Source organism: Protopterus annectens, chromosome 3.part0 (genome assembly GCF_019279795.1).
Source record: "Protopterus annectens isolate FY-2018-M chromosome 3.part0, PAN1.0, whole genome shotgun sequence".
In the NCBI taxonomy this organism is placed as follows: Eukaryota; Metazoa; Chordata; order Ceratodontiformes; family Protopteridae; genus Protopterus; species Protopterus annectens.
Genome location: NC_056731.1, coordinates 1,279,154,293 through 1,279,174,662, shown reverse-complemented (window position 1 = coordinate 1,279,174,662; position 20,370 = coordinate 1,279,154,293). Strand labels below are relative to the sequence as shown.

General features: G+C 37.7%; 1 protein-coding gene across 1 annotated transcript in view; it reads left to right on the top strand.

Moving 5' to 3' along the window:
* LOC122796731 (carbohydrate sulfotransferase 9-like) overlaps positions 1 to 20,370 on the top strand; it is a 1,153,521-nt gene that overhangs the window by 873,040 nt on the left and 260,111 nt on the right. The gene's annotated exons all lie outside the window — the stretch shown is intronic.

Genomic DNA, 20,370 nt, shown 5'->3' with positions numbered 1-20,370 from the left:
CATAAGGATAGGGTTTCCCTCCGTACTAACCTTTCCTTCTTTCCTAAAGTGGCATCTGAAGCAAACATAAACCAGTCCATTAATCTGCCTGTTTTCTTTCCCAACTTTCAAAATAAAGGTGAATAGAAACTCCATTTGTTGGATGTTCATAGACAACTTCGTTTTTATCTTCATAGAACAAAGTCTTTCCGCAAGACTGACCAATTGTTTGTTTCCTTTTCCAAAGCATTTATGGGTAAATCTGTTTCTAAAGTTTCTTTAGCCAGATGGATCACTCTTTGCATTTCACATGTTTACAAAGCAAAAGGTTTATCTCCTCCTGGTATAATTAAGGTTCACTCTACCAGGTCCATGGCGACTTCTACTGCTTTTTGGTCTAGGGTACCTTTGGACGATATTTGCGCAGCAGCGACATGGGCAAAAATTCAAACAGATGCCAGACTCGCTGAAGGTCTACTAGCGAACAACAAGGTAGCAGTAAGAAAAAACACTGTAGGACCCACCACGCTGGAAAAATATACATCTATACATATTTCTCTGTTGTGTTTATCCATTTATTCATTTGGAACCATACAATATTTCACATTTTCATTTATTTGGCATTATGGTTACTTATATATTTTACCTTTGCTAGTATGTTTGTCTACATCTATGCTGGTTTCAGTATAAATAAATGAATAAATATAAATATGTGTATAGATCAGTGTTATATGTACATGCACATACTTTAGACTACTAGAATGTCTTAGATATTTACATATTTATTTATTCATATATGTTTATATATTTATTTATATATATTATAATATTTTGCTTGTATAATAGAGGTTTTGATTTGATCTAATACAGGTGTATTAAAGAGCTAGATCTGTATTTTTTACATTAGTTATATAGTTTATATTTTCTGCAATAGTTATTTAATTTCATTCCTTAGCTGGAAGTTACCTGTGTATCAATTGTCTCAGAGTTTTAGTAATACTTGCAAAATTGCAATATTGTTGATTTACATGTTATGCTTGATGTTTTATACGTAGGCTGTTAACAACAGTTTATATTTTATAATTTATTTTTAGTCTTGTATGAAAGACACATTATGCAGTTAGAAAGTAGAGATGTGCCTTTAAGATAATGGCCAGGTTTGACAATTAACTTCATAATTACATGGTTAATTGAATAATAGATGGTTTTGCATTAGTATAAAAAGGAAAGCTTTCATTTTAACTTTGATCTGAAGAAGCGTACGTTAATAGTACGCGAAAGCGCTCATCCTGTTTTTATCGTTTAATAAACTGCCTTGTGGATTTATGCCTTGTACCTTGACTGATTTTTCCAGCGTGGTGGGCCCTACAGTGTTTTTTCTTACTGCTACCTTGTTGTTCGCTAGTAGACCTTCAGAGAGTCTGGCATCTGTTTGAATTTTTGCCTCTCTTTGTTTGCTGCACTCTCCCACGTTATGGAGCTTCCATCGATAGAATTGCCGTTTAATCCGGAGCCGAGGATACCTGGTGACACATGGAACTCTATCACCAGACTAAGTATCAATCCTTTATTGACCCTGGATCTACAGAGTTTAGAAACGGTGAGTGGAAGAGATACTACTAACAATATTGAAGGGTTTTATACCTTGCTGAAGGAACTAGAAAACGATCTATTTAAATACCGAAGATTAGTATGGCAGCATAAACATATGGAGGCTTGCCTCCACTTCAAGATTGTCCCCAGGGGCATGAGGGTGCTTTGTATGCCCACCTACGGGGACAGTCATTTAGACTTATTGCAGCAATGGCAGGAAATGAACTTGGAATTGAGCTATAAATATATTAGATTGATCATAGACTATTTCACACCCGTTGAACAGCAGCTGTTATTAAAAATTGAGCAATTAAACAGTGAAGTAAGAGAACGCTTCAACACTGAACTTTGCCTGAACAAGTTAGACCATTTGTATAAGCAAGTGCAGTCCTATGGGAACAGACTACAATTGGCTAAACATAGGAAGTTACTCAGAGACTACAAAGACTTCCAATTGGGTAACATCTTCGTTTGGCCCAGACGACCCAATGTGAGCGACGGAGAAGATCGATTACGTCACCATTCAGCATCAGCAGAGCATACGCTTACGAACTTGGAGCACAGCACTCCACTAGTACGCACAGCTGAGAGCGAGGTAAATAGCAGCAGTTCTGACGGAGCCTTCGTGACTCCCCCCAACGAACCACCGATTCAAACCACTGGGACTCCTGTGCAAACACCTTTACCCAATCAGGAGGCCAACAAGAAGCGCATGATTCAACAACACACAGGAGCTATACCCAAAATTTTACAGCCTAATCAAGAAGCTCTTCATTCTTCTTTTTTTTTTCCTTTACCAGTAAGGACCAACAATCAGCAGAGAGGTCGATACAACTCCTGGGACAGGAAGAAGAGGAAATTCACAGAAGACAGCCCGCAGCAGCGATGACGCAGAAAACAGTAATAAATTTATGTTTTAATTTATCCACTATGACTTTATCAGACTCTGCCATTAGTTTATTAAATAAGGGACTCAGTTTTGTGCCATCCCAAGGAAGCAATTTGCATGAGTTGTTGACTGACATTAGAATGTTTGGCAGAAACTTGGCATTGAAATTAAATTTTAAAGATAAAGACAGCGTTTTTTCTACTGACAAAGGAATGTATGAGCAATGTAGAAAGAAGAGCATATATTGTCCACCTTTGCCTGCGCATATAGACTGCTTTATTCAGTTGTGTGAAGATGATCTTTATGAATATTTTTATAATAATCACAAAAAGAGATGCAAGTATTTTAATATGACCAAAGAAGAGAATGAATCCCTACACCTTTTACTTAACACCAGGGCCTTAACCATCAGGCCAACTGATAAAGGGGGTGGGATAGTACACTTTGACACTGAGGACTATATCACTAATATGAGTAATATGCTTCAAGATGCCAAAACATATGAATCTATAACTAAGAATAAGAAAGAAGAAATACATGAAACCATAGAAGAAACTATTTTTGACATGCTTATGTGCAAACAGATCACACAAGAGCTCTACACATTTTTTCATAAAGATTTTGTACGCATCCCCTCCATAAAAGGGTTACCTAAGATACACAAGAATCAGGATCCTCCACCGATGAGACCTATTGTATCTGGGGCAGGATGGGCCACTGATAATATTTCAGTTTATATAGAGAGGACGCTACGTCCTTTGGTAGACAAAGTACCACACATTTTGAAAGACACCTACCATCTTCTCGAGTCTCTTGAACAACTAGATGTTAACTTAGTTAATGATGAGTACTTGCTAATCACTTTGGACGTGAAAAATCTGTTCACCTCAATCCCTAATGAGGAGGGAATACAGGCCATCAGAGAGCTCTTGGTACATGAAATAGAATACAGTAGTGACAGACAGATCTTAGTCTGCAAGTTACTTGACCTGGTCCTATCGTACAATGTGTTTTCTTTTGGTAACCAGATATATCAACAAAAGTGGGGGGTAGCTATGGGCACTTCGTGTGCCAACACGTACGCTAATCTTGTGGCCTACAGTTGGGAGAAGGAACATTTGTTCCCCCATGATCAGTTTAAACAGGTAATTGTCTACAAAAGGTTTGTGGACGATATACTGATCGTGTGGAAAGGATCTAGTATTGAATTTGGTAGTTTCCTGGATTACCTAGAGAGTTCCAGTAGTTTTTTGAGTTTTACTATGGAAGCCTCTTGCACAACCATTAATTTTTTGGATGTGAGTTTGAGCATCCAGGCAGGAAAGTTGATTCCCTCACTTTATCGCAAACCCTGCTGGAAAAATACGCTCCTGAGCTACGACAGCATGCATCCTAGGCATGTCTTTCCAGGCATAGTCAGGAGCCAACTTATAAGAGTAAGCAGAATGTGTAAAGAAGAAGCGACTAGATCAGCTCAAATAGACCTCATGGTAAAGTTGTTTGAGGAGAGGGGTTATGACAGTAAAATGATTGAGGAGATCAAGAAAGACCTGTTTGGACCTGTATATGAGGTAGAATTTAAAGATAGGCAGAAACCATGTGGTTTTCATCCAGGCCCCCCAGCTAAAGACAATATTAGACTCACGATTACTTATACTAATGATTATGCAGCAATAAAGAACATCATAAGTAATAATTGGAAGGTTCTAGCGGTTGATCAAGATACTCTTCGTTTAGTAGGCAATAAACCTAGTATAGCCTACCGCAATCATAAGAATTTAAAGAGATTGCTTTGTGACAATTTTAAGTCTAGTGAAGCAACTGCTACTGTTAAGGTTAATAGGAGAGGGACCTATCCCTGTATGCATTGTAACACCTGCAGGTATATAAGCAAAGAACAGGACTTTATACACCCCACATTGAACTTGACCTTTAGGCCTAGATTCTATGCCAATTGCGAGACACAGAACCTGATATATCTCGCATCTTGTGAGCATTGTACAGCCTTCTATGTAGGGCTGACCAAGAGACCCTTTAAAAAGAGACTGTACAACCATATCTATGACATCCGTCAGAAAAAGGAGCAAAATGCTTTAGCCAAGCACATCATGGCATTTCCTGATCACACATTCTGCTTTAGAGTCCTTCAGATTGTTAAGAAAAGTGATAGAGGAGGGGATCATGTTAATCATCTAGAAAAAATAGAATTGGAATGGATCTTTAAATTTAGAGCACATATGCCTCCAGGTTTAAATGCATATGTCTCGCTCAAACCCATTCTGAAAAGTAGGGACTAAATATGCATGTCCTAATTGTAATTAGCAGGTACATACAAACAAACATATACACATCTTTATACATCTACAAACAGTTTTGAAGCTGTTTATTTAGGAGTGATGTTTTGTATTTCTATATATTAGATAGTATTCAAAAATATACATCTATACATATTTCTCTGTTGTGTTTATCCATTTATTCATTTGGAACCATACAATATTTCACATTTTCATTTATTTGGCATTATGGTTACTTACATATTTTACCTTTGCTAGTATGTTTGTCTACATCTATGCTGGTTTCAGTATAAATAAATGAATAAATATAAATGCGTGTATATATCAGTGTTATATGTACATGCACATACTTTAGACTACTAGAATGTCTTAGATATTTACATATTTATTTATTCATATATGTTTATATATTTATTTATATATATGATAATATTTTGCTTGTATAATAGAGGTTTTGATTTGATCTAATACAGGTGTATTAAAGAGCTAGATCTGTATTTTTTACATTAGTTATATAGTTTATATTTTCTGCAATAGTTATTTAATTTCATTCCTTAGCTGGAAGTTACCTATGTATCAATTGTCTCAGAGTTTTAGTAATACTTGCAAAATTGCAATATTGTTGATTTACATGTTATGCTTGATGTTTTATACGTAGGCTGTTAACAACAGTTTATATTTTATAATTTATTTTTAGTCTTGTATGAAAGACACATTATGCAGTTAGAAAGTAGAGATGTGCCTTTAAGATAATGGCCAGGTTTGACAATTAACTTCATAATTACATGGTTAATTGAATAATAGATGGTTTTGCATTAGTATAAAAAGGAAAGCTTTCATTTTAACTTTGATCTGAAGAAGCGTACGTTAATAGTACGCGAAAGCGCTCATCCTGTTTTTATCGTTTAATAAACTGCCTTGTGGATTTATGCCTTGTACCTTGACTGATTTTTCCAGCGTGGTGGGTCCTACAGTGTTTTTTCTTACAGCAGCGACATGGGCCAATTCACATACCTTCATTTCCCATTACAAATTGGATCTGATTTCGAGGGGTAGAGCATCCTTCGGCTCTGTGGTGCTCAGGAATATCCTTCCATAAGGGTTTCCCAGGATCGGAGTAGCTGGGGACTCTGTCCCACAGGTTGCAGATAAAATGAAGTTAACTACTTCAGATAAAGAAGTTATGTACTCATCATAACGTTCCATCTGAGTAGTTATACTTCATTTTTCTGCAACATTCCCTCCCTCCATCCCCTGGACCTTATCCTGTTTTCAGGTTGGTTATTGGGTTGAGTTGCGTATATATTGTTAGTTGCAGCAAACTCGATCTGAGGGAAGATAGGAGATGGTAGGGCATTGTGGGTAAGGGGAGGAGCTCGGAGCTTGGAGCAGATGCTAGAAAAAAAGTTGCCGGCTCGTATCCGATACGGATCCGTATACCTACAGGTTGCAGAAAAATGAAGTATAACTACTCAGATGGAACGTCATGGTGAGTACATAACTTCCTTTAAAACTACTCAGATGGAACGTTATGGTGAGTACATAACTTCTTTTTTCATAGTTTCACATGCAGATGTATTCCAGTTTGAGTTCTGTTTTGTTGTGCAGACTTCCTGAAGCGAGCAAGTAATTGGCCAGCAGTGACACTCTGTCTGGTAAGAGTCTCAAGCAATATTTTCTGCTTTCTTTAATTTGAATGAAAAGTTTCCTGTTTTCACAGTTGCGTGCATTTGAGGGAAAGGTCATATAAATCAATGACTTCTTTTAACCAGAATTAACATTTCAAGGAGTAATGACATTTTAAGCACTGCAGTGTTTGTGAATGTGTAGAAGCCATTTAGACACAACTGCACTGCATTTTCACTGAAAGAAACTGTATCCTGTACAATTCACATTTAACATGCTGCAAGATGTCCTGGAAGCAACAACCGGGTTTTATTTTCATACTGTTTTCCCCAAAGCATAAAACTTTATTAACTGATAAAAGAGCACACAGTGCTTCAACATGCAGAATTACAGTTAAAGTAGTAACAAAAAATAGTCAATTATCTTCTTAAATTCTTCTTCACCTCTTTGTGTCAATAATATGCATTGTATTAAAGCAACAAAAACGCCAAACCCCATCATTGTAGAATTTAGAAGGGAGTATACAGTTGGCATATTTTGCCCTTTTAAAGACCTCAGAACATAAAAAAAAGGTTTTAGCAAGTCAGTCATTTACTGAAATAAAAAGCAAAGTGTAATTTAAATAATTTCTGTTCCATCATCTAGAGGTTCCAAAGCCTTAGTTTTCAATTGCCTCCATGAATATATCACCCATTAGTTTTATAACTCACGTGTAGGAAGAAAGCCTTTTTAGTTAACATCAAAAAGCCGAAAAATATTTTGTCTGAGCAAACTGTTTGACAAATCCATGCTTTCCCTAACCAACAGAAACAAATATGAGGAGCTAACAACTTTATACATTTTCAGCATTCATCTTGAAATAGACAAAAAGAATTACATTTAGTGCATACCTCTCAACTTTACCGAATTCCTCGGTAGTTACCGGTTTTGAGGGCAAAATAATGGGGTGCCACGAATTCACGAGTGGCCCCTTTAATTCCCAAATTTCCCGGGGATTTTTTTCAATTTTTTTTTTAAGTTGAAATATTTGCCGACGTCATCGCGTGTGCGATGACATCAGCATCTTAAGGCAGACTGCCGCCCTATCGGAATTTGTCTGTGCATTCTGAATATTTTTAATTTTGTTTTTGACGCATGCGGTTTTCAATGAATGGAGACAGAGAATGGTAAAATGATGCAGGTAAGAGGAAGAAGAAGTGGTGCACCACAGTTTAATATTTTTAGCACAGAAAATAATCTTAAAGGGTGACGGAATGATAGGTAGAATGTTGCATCTAGCTTGGATTTCTAATTCTCACCTGACTGACCAGTTGCTGTTGCTTATTTTACTTTTAGTGGGAGATAGTAAGTGTATAATTAAAATGCAAATCTGTAGAACACCATTATCAACTAACAAAATTATAAAGATTATATACATTTGTAATGTGTTACTGGTTACAATAAATCAAGACAACGCATGTGCACACAGGTGGATGTACAAAGCTGTGAGGTGTGGGCATAGTGCTGTTTGGCATTGGCACACTCTTGTGAGTTTGTGTGCACTATTCTTAGAAGGATTCAGTGGTGTGTGTGTGTGTGTGTGTGTGTGTGTGTGTGTGTGTGTGTGTGTGTGTGTGTGTGTGTGTGTGTGTGTGTCCATGGGAAGGGCATTGTATTAGGGGGTTTGTGAACACTGCTCTGTTATGCATACAGTAGTACACTTTTGTGTGGTATGGCACATGGGTGTGCCAAATGATAGAATGCTGTGTGATGTGGTATGAATGAAGTTTGTGTTGTATGTATACCTAACAATGTTGTATGAGCATACTACTGTTTTGTATAGATGCATTGTTTTCTGATGTTGGGTACATTGATTTGTGCTCTGGGAATACTTATGTAGGGTAAACTGCTGAGTGGTGTGTGCACAATGCTGAGTGGTATGACTGTATTACTGTGATGTATGGATACTGTACTGTGTGTTGTGAGTACACTTCTGAGTGGTAAGGGTGCAGTACTGTGAGGTTATGTTTATATTTCTGTGCTGTATGGTACACTGCAGTCTGGTATGGCTACACTACTCTAGTGTATGGTTACAACAGTCTGTGTAGTTTGCAAACTGCTCTGTGGGCTAGGTGGACTGCTATGTGAAATCTCTATGACACTAAATAAAAGGATGAAGCTTTAAGCCTGTCTTGATAACTCAGGGACTTTTAGGTCTGTGAGTTTTTTGGTTAGGAACATTTGGGGGCTTTCTAATTGCTTTTATGTTTAGTGAGATACATCACAAAGGAGGCATTGTACTAGAATACTAGCTTAATCATTATGGAGTAGTATGGAGTTATTACCACCTATTACCACTTTAGTCATTGATGATGCCCCTTTGGCAATTTGCTGGCCTAAATGAATGGATTTCCTGACAGCTGTTATATGATGATCAAATGAAAGGGAGCTATGAACCCAAGTACATAGGTCCCTGATTATATTTTCCTTTTGTAGTAGTGTGTTGTGTATATATTATAATGAGGGGGAAGGGTTGTCTACAAAAAGTAGTGATACTACCCTTTTTAACATTTAGTTTCAGCACATTTTTAGTACACCAAGAATATACTTGGGAGAGTTCATTCTGGTGGGTGTTAGTGTCCTAAAGTGACTTAACAACAACCCCATTTTGCAGTCATCTGCAAACTTTGTTAGACAGAGGTCTTAGCTGTCTAATTGAAGATCTGAGAAGTAAATACCAAAAAGAAGAGGTTCCATCACTGAGCTCTGAGAGACATCACTGGTCACTTTAATACTCCCTGATAAGGCATCTGTAACTCACACTGTGTGGATTCTGTCTTTCAGCCAGTTTGCTTTCCATCTTACTGCCATGGGTTGATTTTTAAAGCGTTTAGCTTTTCTATGATACTAGCATGGGGAATGGAGTCAAAATCATTGCATGACCATCATCTACAGCCTCCATAACCCTTTTAAATAAGTTTACTAGATTAAATAGATATGATCTTCCCTTCACAAAGCCAAATTACTGGGGGGCAAGTCTGATAAGATTCTTAATATCCCAGCTTGAGATTAGTAATGCAGTCCATATCTGCAGATTGTGTGTAAGGCTGATAGGTCAAAATTACCCAGGTTATGTTTTAAGGTCACCTTTATGGAGGGGGCATCACCACTGCATTGCATCACTGCTGGGGACAAAAACAGTAGCTAAACGTAGACCAAACAGTTTAAGGAGTATATCTGAAAGGACATGTTTAACGCTATTAATTAAGCAACATTTGTTATGGGGTATTGGTGCATTGCTCTGTGATGTGGGTTTTTTACTGTTTGCTTTGGTCACTACTTTGTGGTATGTGTATCCTGGTTTCTGATGTTGACACACCACTGTATAGCTGTGTAATATGGGTACACTATTGTGGTATGAGCAAGCTACATTATGGTATGGATATACTGCTGTGTGTGGGTCTATTTCTGTGTAATGTGGTTGCACTACTTTGTGGTATGGGTAGTGATATGGACATATTGTGTGATATATGTTCACCATCGTGTGCTACAGGTATGGTACTGTGTGGAATGTGTACATCTTGTATTACTGAGATATACTATGTGTGTGTGCATATTACTTTGTTGTATGGATACATTTATTTATGGTATGGGTATGCCACTGTTGTATGAATGCATCATCATGTGATGTGATTATGCTATTGTGTGCTGTAGATAGACTGATGTATCATGTGGGTACACTTTTATATGGTGTGGGCAAACTGCTTTATGGGTGCTCTGCTGGGTGGTACAAGTACAGTAGTGTGCATTACGGGTGTAATAGTGTATACAATGCCCTGTGCTGTGGGTACAATGCTATGTGGTGTAGATGTACTACTTTTTGAAAAGTGTACACTACTATGTGGTACTGTGTGGACCCACTGTAGTAGTAGCATGGGTACACTTCTCTGCATTGTGAATATGTTGCTGTGTGGTGTGAGGACACTACTGTGTAGAATGGGCACACTGCAGTAGTACTAGTACACAACTTTGTGATATGGATACACTGATGGAGCACTGGTACATTACTAACTGGTGCAGTTGTACTGTTGTGTGGCATGGATACACTACTGTGGGGAGGAGAATGATGTTAGAAAATATGGCAAACTCAGATTTGCATTGACTTATATGCTGACACAGTCTGCAATATAGTCAAGAAAAATTGGGTTATTTTCCAAGCAGATGACAAGATAAGTGCGGTTGTGAGACAAACACCAAGTTTTAATTTTAAGAATAACTTATCTTTAAAAAGACAATGTTATAAAAACATGAGGGAAGGCTATAAGCCATCATAATGGCAAGTTACATTCCCCTGTAGGCATTGCAAGGCCTGTTAATAGTGGAGGTCTATTTATACATCCTTTGAAAGGATTCCAGATAGTCATCTTTATATGCAGACTGTGCAGTGAAAAGCTTGATTTATTTATAGGACACTGAGAGAAAGGGTATTGGAACATACTAATGATGTAAGACATAAAAGAATGAAAAGTGAATTAGCAGTATATGTTAGTGACCTTGGAGCTGGTCATGATTTTAAGTTTTTTGTGTTAAAAGTTTGAGTGTAATAAGATAAAATTTCACAGAACAGAGGGAAAAAGAGTGGATGGTGCATCTGAATGCAGATAAGCCTCCTGGCTTAAAATGAGCGTGTTACTCTAAAACCTGTGCTTAAGACCTGTCCACTGTTAACACTAATCATTGTGTCTATATATGTATATGTATTTTTATAAGCCATGTTATAGATAGACGTTTGGCTATAACTTTAAGGGAAGGACAAGTTTTTATTATGTAATTGATTAATTGATGTTAGATGTGTATGTAATTAATTCAGATACACTGTGTTAATAGGTCTGAAGAAGCAGCCAGTAGACTGTGAAAGAGCTCACCTTCTTGTTTTTTATCTTTGTGTGTATTTTATTTATTAAAGTTTTGTGTGTCCTCAGCACTGGAGTTCACTCTGGATTTTTTACACATTATTTGAAGTGCTTGATCTGTTGGAGTGTGCATTACTTATCTGATGGCTTTTTGTTGGTATCTATTTTGTAATATGTAGGATAAAAGAATTTGTATCTTATACCACTATGTTTGTGAATTTACTACCTGTAGGATGCTGACAGTGTCAAATAGTGGATATGTCGGGGACTGCTGTTGATACCAGTAGAGCCCCAAACTCAGCAGTGAAGTAGAAGTCACAGGCAAGCATATGTGCAGGCCTGTCACATGAGATTGCAACCCTTTAAATATTTTGTAAAATAAAACCAGCACTAATTGTACCACTTCTTAAATGACTTGAAGTCTTCCAGCTTCATGGTCAGCTGTGTGTACAGTTCACCCCTTGAATGTTTATTTTAGTCCTGTTTTTCTAGTAGCTAGCCTTTTTGTGCATTTGTTACAAATGTGTTACACCTTTTCTGAAGCTGGCCAAAATGCAGACTGCAGCTGTTACAAAAATGGCATTCATTCACAAGCAACCTGTGCACTTAATTTAGCAATGCTGTAGACAGATACGGCATACTGCTTGATTTTAATGTAATAGTTATTTGTTTACTTGCTTGCAACGGAATAAAATACTAGCAACAGAAACAATTTATGAAGCTGCACACAGGAGTATTGTCTCTCTTACTCAAACACTTCTGATGCTGCTTGCAAGAGCATCGCTGAAGTAAACTGATCCTTAGTAATACAAATGTGGTGAACCACTGGTGCCATACCTCTTAAGTGTACCACATTATGAGGCGCGTCCCTTATTTTGGGTCTTAAGTTAATTTTTATTTATTTAAATTTCTTCACTGGGATAGAAAACTGATCAAACTATGACCAATGAAAGTCTCAGCCTGGATATTACAGGCTCTGTTTCGCATTGAAAGGGTCTATCACAAATTAAGTGTTAAGAATTTTTAACTAATATCCATAGTAAATAATACTGAATCATATTAATTCATCAAAAGAACCTTTTATAAATTAAAAGCAACACATTTTAGTCATTCCACTGGCTTCCTAGTTGAAGTTTAGTATGTGTTCCACCTTTTGCCCAAACTGTATGTATCTATGCTTGCAAAATTGTATGTGTGTATATGCATTTTTAATTACATTTGTACTAGTGTTTTATTTGATGATATTTAACTCTCTGGACCTTTTCTCCCTAGACCTGTGCTGCAAATGGGTATTTATTGCCAAGTCTGACTTTCCCGGTAAACAAATGTCGGTAAATCAGTAAATAAATTTTGTTCAACATTATGGAGATGGATGGATTAGAGCTATACTGGTGATGTGATAGGCAGTGCTAGTGCCTCATTATGTTTTGTCTCACTACAGTAATTGCAGTTGTAGTCTGTACTTTCCATAATGCTAGTGACATTGTAAGGCACAGAAGTGTCATGGCTTTTAAATCAAGTAAAACTGACGAGTGCTAAAATGTAAATTATACAATGACTGACCATTAGTATTCAAAAGCATGCACGCTGATTGGCCAGCCCAACCAGCGTGCCTGTTGTAAATCCCAGAATATACCAACAGAAAAAGGTCCGATCACCCGAACTCCTTTCGTATATTCCAAAACTTTTGTTATTTTTTTTTAACAAAAATCAAAAAAAAAAACTATAGTCCGTACTCCAGACGTACCCGATAGGGAACATGGAGGAAATACAAAGAAAATCAGGTACATTATTTAAAACTAAAGACACATACCTGATTTACTTAGCATTTCCTCCATTCTCTCTCTTTCCTACCCCTAAAGTAGCCCAAACTTTTGTTTGTAATAATAATAAAAAAAAAAAGAAAACAAAAACAGAGCAGCGTAGACTTTCTTTTCTCCGTTGCTTCCTTTTCAAAGCATTGATGTACTGGGTATGTGTGGGAACGCAAGTCCTATACACATGCACAGTACATCAAAACAAGACAGCAGTATACCACCAGCCACTGAAGAACACTAATGCGCCGTTATACAAAGAAATTATTTAAGAAAAGTAAGTAAGTTTTTTCTTAAATAATGTCATTGTATAATAGCAATAACTGACTCTGTTGTTGTATATTGAAATTTACCCATGGTTGGCTTTATTTAATCACTCAGGCTTCACCTTCGTGATTAAACCAAACCAACCATGGGTAAATCTTCAATATACCACACCACATCGTCTGTTATTGCTTAAATATACTATATCATTAAAAGTTATTTATAGTCCATCCACATCATCATTTAGCCAAAACTAATTTTACTAAACAGAACCAAGAGAACAGCAACCATCTTGTCCCTGAGATTAAAAGTACACCTAAGCACAACACTGTACTCGCATAAGACCACTAATCCTACCCCAGAACACAAAACTATTTAATAAGTATGACTGTAATAAAAATTTAAAATAAACAGTATATTCACATACCTATAAATGCAGCAACCATCTCATAGAAAACCAAACTTGAATCTGATCACAAAATTTAAGTCTTAATAGGAAATCTACAACAGTATAGCAGGTTAATAAAGCACATTTCATATTATTTAGATTTAAAAGTGCTTGCCTAATCTGCAGAGAAAATCACATAAAATAACTGTATTCGATTAGCTGCATGGACATCAGAGGTGCCAGATGGTGGAGAATGTGATTGAATGGCCATGCCAGGTTGCTCATTCTGGGTGGGCAGAGGCTGCTATGCCTGCAGTATTGATGGCACCTAGTGGTGGCTACATGTGTAGCCCACCTGCATCAGCTGTGCTGTCTCGCAGTGCATTATGCAGGAGCTTCTGGACTGACATGCAGAAAAGAAATGTGTTTGAAGCATGAAGACCTCCTCCCCTGTCCAGGCTGCCTAGGGGTAGGCCAGTCCAATGGACCAGCTATCTGACCTGCTGCCACCATCAGGCAAATGGATGGAATTGTAAAGTTTTCCAGGCAGGAGTCAATAGGGCCCTGTCCTAGCCTGGACATACCTGGCTCCTGCCCCAACAGAATGAATGGGCTGATAGAGTGCAGGTAATAATAAATCAGGCAGCATCCCTATAGTGTAGGCTGGGATAAAAAATAGTTATTATAGCAGAATTCTAAAAACTGAAAGATATTCCCCCTTAAGCCTGTTATAACCTCCCACCCTCCTTAAAGTCTCTACACTTCACCACCATCAATCTTTGAAGCATTAGAAATAAAATTACACACCTACATGCCTGGGTTAGACAAAAACAAACCAGACTTCACTGCCATTACTGAGACATGGTAAAAACCTTATATCAAAGATGCTGAATACGTACCCCCTAATTACAACTGCGTCAGAATACAAAGACCACATAAAAAAGGGGGGGGTATCTACTTGATATACCCAAACACCTTCACTGTAGTTCAATACACAAAATCTGTCCCACACTTCTCAACAGCAGAGATACTAGTATACTTTCTAAAAATGAATAACAGTAAAAACCTTTGTATCATCGCCATATACATCCCCCCAGGCAACAACATTCCTATACTTGAAGACATTCTTGCTTGGTCAACTAATTACATTACAAATGAAACCAACATCCTATAGGACATTAACGTTAACTGGCTTGATATTTCTAACCAGGACCCTTCTACCAGCATAAACCTATATAACTATACACAACTAGTAACTAATATAAGCAGGCCCAACAATAAAACAGGCAGTGGCTCAATTCTGGATTGGACACTCGTCTCCGATCCTAACAAAATCTCCTCCTCCGGCACATTACCTAACAGTATTAGTGACCACTTAACAGTCTTTATAACTTGTAAGACCACCTCAAGCCTAAGCACACACCAAGTTAAGCAAACCAGAGATTTATCTCACTTCTCTCCCAACACCTTTAATGAAGTCTTGCAAAGGATCAACTGGACCCCACTTAAATATCTCCCTCTCCATGAGGCTGTTGAATTCTTCAATTTAATATTTCTTAGAATTTTAAATAGTTTAGCCCCAGCTCAGCTAAAAAGAGTAAAAGCTAAACAGGCAACCTGGCTTACCAAACACACAAAGCAAATTATGTCTGGTAGGGATAAAGCTTGGAAAACCAGGTGAAAAAATAAAAAGCCTAACGACCTCATTCAGTATAAACAATTATGCAACCAGGCAAAATGACAGGTGATTAAAAATAAAAAGAGTACTTCCTAAGCCTTCAAGACAAACACAAACTAAACCCAAACAAATTTTGGAGCACCATCAATTCCCTACTCCAGCCAGATAAAAATAACAGTCCTTGCCCTAATCCAGATAAAACTCCCACTGAGATAGCCTCTCTCTTCAAGTCATATTTTATCGGCACCATAGCTAAACTCACCACTACCTTCCCACCTATAGACTCCTGCCCACCTGAACCTCCCATTTCATACTCCTCTACTACTAATCTGTTCTCATTCTCAGCTATACCAATTTCCACTATAAAAAACTACTTTGTAAACTCAACTTTCTACTCATGCACCAGACAATTTACCTGATGAATTTCTACAACTGTCTGCAAACTCCATTGACTATCCTGTCAGCATACTCCTAGGGTTACCACCTGTCCCACTTTGCGAGGGACAGTCCCACTCTGGGCAGTTGTGTCCTGCAAAAAAAATTGTAAAAATGGCAAATGTCCTGAGATTTTAGGACAAAATTATTTCCTATATTTTGTGTAATAGTTGCATAAAACAGTTATGCTGTACCTGAAACACCTAAATGTTATAAGAAATAGAATAAGCAATTAAAATGCTACAAGAATAAGCTTTTATTTAGGCAAAAAAGTGAAGTTCTGTACTTTGTACTGATCGTGGGTATGTTTTGGCCTGCAAAATCTGATGTTTGTGCCAAAAATGACCCACTTTGGGCATTTGAAAAGGTGGCAACCCTATATACTCCTCAATAGATCTATTCAGGAGTCCAGTATACCAAACATATGGAAGAAAGCATTTGTTCTTCCACTCCATAAAGGTGGCAACAACTTTGATATCTTTAATTTCTGACCCATCACTATCCTGTCTCCCATCTCTAAAATATTAGAAAAATGTATTCACACTCAACTTCTTAACTATCTTGTCCAAAACCAGATACTTTCCCCCAAACAGCACGGCTTCAGGCCAGGTCATAGTAGCTGTACTGCTCTCATATCCTTTATGGACATATTAAACAGGGCTCGTGATGCCAGTTACATAGTCTCATCACTGTTCCTAGATCTCTCTAAGGCCTTCGACACGGTTTCACATCCCCTTCTGCTCACAAAACTCACCAACTTGGATCTCTCACCCCATACCTTAAACTGGTTCTCAGACTATCTCACCAATAGGCAACAGTCCACCAAATGGCAACACTCCTTTTTACCTTTTCTCAACACAACCACAGGTGTACCACAAGGATTTTGTACTAAGTCTCCTCCTTTTCAGTATATTCATTAACAACTTCCACACCACCCTTACCCATGGCACAGCATCCAATATGCAGATGATTCCACAGTCATCTGTACTGCCAAATCTATATCTGAGTTACGTCATACCCAAAATGCTTTCACTTCAACCGAAATTTGGATGTCAAACAACCATCTCACTCTATATCCCAATAAAACCAAAATTCTGATATTCCTCCCAAAAAAACTACTGCTCTGAACAAGAATGATTATTATGTTCAATCCCATAATAATACTCTCACTGGAGTTAATATTGATGAAACTAACACTCAACCTCTATATCCATAGCAGCATCAAAAATTAGGTACCCTTTATAGACACAAATACTACCTTAATATTGCTCCTAAAAAGGCTCAGCATCATCCTTCCTGCTACCATCTCGACTATATGGTGCCCCAATCCTCACCAATATCCAGTCCTCCCTGAAAACCAAACTGTACTCATGTTATAGCAAGATTGCCAAATGTGTAACAAATTCAAAACAACTCAGCACACCACTGCTTATCTGTACAACTACTAAACTGGCTGGAACTCCCACACTACCTCACTTATTCACAATTAACCACTGCACATAAACAAGCCTTCAAGCTGCCCCTCCCTCTCCTCCTTATTGACAACCTACCACCCTAACAGGCTGCTAAAATCCAAAAACACAATAATGCTGAAAGTTGAAAACCTAACTTTGCAGCTGGTCAAATGCTGTATTTACTGTCTCAAAACTATGGAATGCTCTCCCACCTTCTATCAGAACAATCTGTAATCCTGCTGTCCTTAAGAAGTCTCTCAGATCACACCTCTCTTCTCTCTGGCAGTATGTTTGTCTTTTCAGCTTTTCCCGGTTAGGGGTCGCCACAGCGGAACTCCGGTCCGCTAATTATTGGCAGTCAATTTTTATGGTGCTGAGTTGCCAGCCTGAAGCCCAACCTTCAGCGAAGGCACACCCATTCACGCATGTCTTTCGGAGGCCACTCGACCGCGGGGAGGACATGCAGACTCCACACAGAAGGCACTCCAGCCGAGAATCGAACAGGAGAACCTCTTGTGAGGCAACAATGCTACCGCTGTACCACCGCAACTTCTCTCTGGCAGTATACCTGTGCCAAAATAGCACCTCCTAACACCTTACCCACTGCTATATCTCTCTACAATATCACTACTTAGGAGCTCTCTCTGACTTGCTGAATTCAACTGCTTATGCCTACAAAACTCCAACAAATAACAATGAAAACTGCTACCCTACCTGACTAATCCATCCAAAGTGATCAAACTGTACACAATGTTGATGTGTAATGTTTGCAAATAACTTGTACCATTGTGTTTAATATTTATTTCCATGCATTGAGACTGTATATTGTGCTTTTTTTTTGTATGTACTATTAATGTTATGTGGAGCTTTTCTTCCCAGGCCTCTACTGAAAAAGGGGTCACCTAAGCCCAGTAGACTTGCCCGGTTAACAAATGCAATAAATAAATAAATATTCCTTGTCATCAGAAAGAAATAACCCTCCCAATAAAAATAAAGAGAGTAAAAATCCCACAGGATATAAAATAAAAAGGTTGGGGAAAAATCCCTGTCTTCCGTGACAAAACTGGAAACTACAAACCTGATTAAAAAATCTAGCCAGCAAAATCAGTTCAAAAGCTGAATCACAGAAAATATTTTATTAAGTAAAGCAATATATATACTAACGCATTACTAATTATCCTTTTCACCCAAATACTATATCAAACACTAGAACATATATTAAAAAGTTAAAAAATCCCCTTCATCACTACAATGTGCTACCTTAAACATGCAGCTATCAGCTTATTATCATGTCCTGGCATGTCCTATAAAGTCATTTAGCAGGTTTCTTGACAACCAAAGCCATTCTAAGTTGTGACAAACATATTGCAAAATCCTGCACAGTCCTGACGCACAAAGACCTAAACATCAAACTTAATGCAGGCAGCTCCAAGGTACAAACTTGAAACATTACCCCCTTCATAAATGTACCTAGTAACTTGTTCCAAAGCCCACAAAACACAGCTGCAAAGCATATGTGACAAAATAGATAAAACTTTATTTATTTATTTATTTTTGTTTATAAAGAAGTCCAAAGAATTCGAACCTCAACCTGCCAATACTAAACCCCCCCCCCCCTAAAAAAAACACTCCTCAAAGTACTGTGAAATCCCCCTGAAAAGCTCAACCAGTCAAACAAAAAAAAACCCCAGCCATTCAAAAATGCATCCATATACAGTTAGGCTTTTCAAAAAAAAAACTCAAGTGCTGACTCATATTTTAGATATGGCTGCTTACGACTGGAGTGAATGAAAAACAATCCAAAACCTCACTGTGCAAATAATTAGAAGTGCCAAAAAATCCTTTAAAATTTGAATTTGATAAAAGAAGCATATGAACTGGGCTGGGCATATGCATAACACTTGGTATTTTAGGAGAAGAGTACAGGTTCCAAAATATGTTAGTGGTACATACATTATGAAGAGAAAAAAAATGGACTGTAGGCTGCCTTCTTATATCATACAGTTTATAGGAAGCACATCATTACAAGAACTAAAGAAGCATTTGGCAGACCTCACAATAGCACAAGGAAAAGTGACGGTGCTAAAAGAAATGGCCACTTTTAAAATGAAGCACCTTTGCGTTACATTTTAAATTAAAAAATAAATAAATAAGCCATCTTGTACCTACCTGACATAAACAATTTTTCCACATAATATAATTAAAAATGAAGTGGCAAAATTAAGCAGGAATTTTCTGTAATGTTAAAAAAAATGTGTTTCTTTTCCTCAATCTAAACCATTTGGAAAGCCTATATATTGTGAAAGATGATAATATAATGTAACTCACTTTCAAACTCTTCAAAGAGTAATTCCTTGGTAAACAATGTCAAACTATTATCTGCTCCCTCTCGCATGTATGTATAAGTTGGACGCACACACATGCATACATTTGCAGCACTTGCTGTATCCCATGTCTCAGCAGGCAAGGGGTGTTAGGCAGAATCCTGTCCTGAGTGGTATACCAGGCTGCATGCTGCATACATATGTTGGGTCAATGCTGAGCACTGTCATTTTACTTCCCTAAGTGTCACTGGAATATGAAACTAGAGCCCCTGCCAAAATCTGTTGCGTACACACCAAGGATACGCAGACCCTACACTGATGGCACCTGACTTGGGAACTGTACCAGGAAACCTGGCATGATGCGACATCTGCTTCACATTAGACTGTGTTGATGGGTCTAAACTGCTACATATGTCAAGCTGTATTCATTCTGTACCTCACTGCATGTATCAGAAACTTCCTCTGTGAAATCAGTGAAGTGCTGTATATTGGAAAAAACACACAAGGATGCATGTGTTATTTCTATTCTTTCTCATCAGAGAATTATAGTGATCTGTATTCAATGTATAACACCTAACTCTGGGATATGGAGTGACGTTGTGAACAGTATCAGATCATTTCCATCTTTTCTGGATTCCCTACATATGGAGTGGTGACTTACCATGAAGTAAAATTACCATAAGAATAGCAGCAAAAATGGACATAGTATGCTGTGCACCATGTAGCTTTCTTTCATAGAT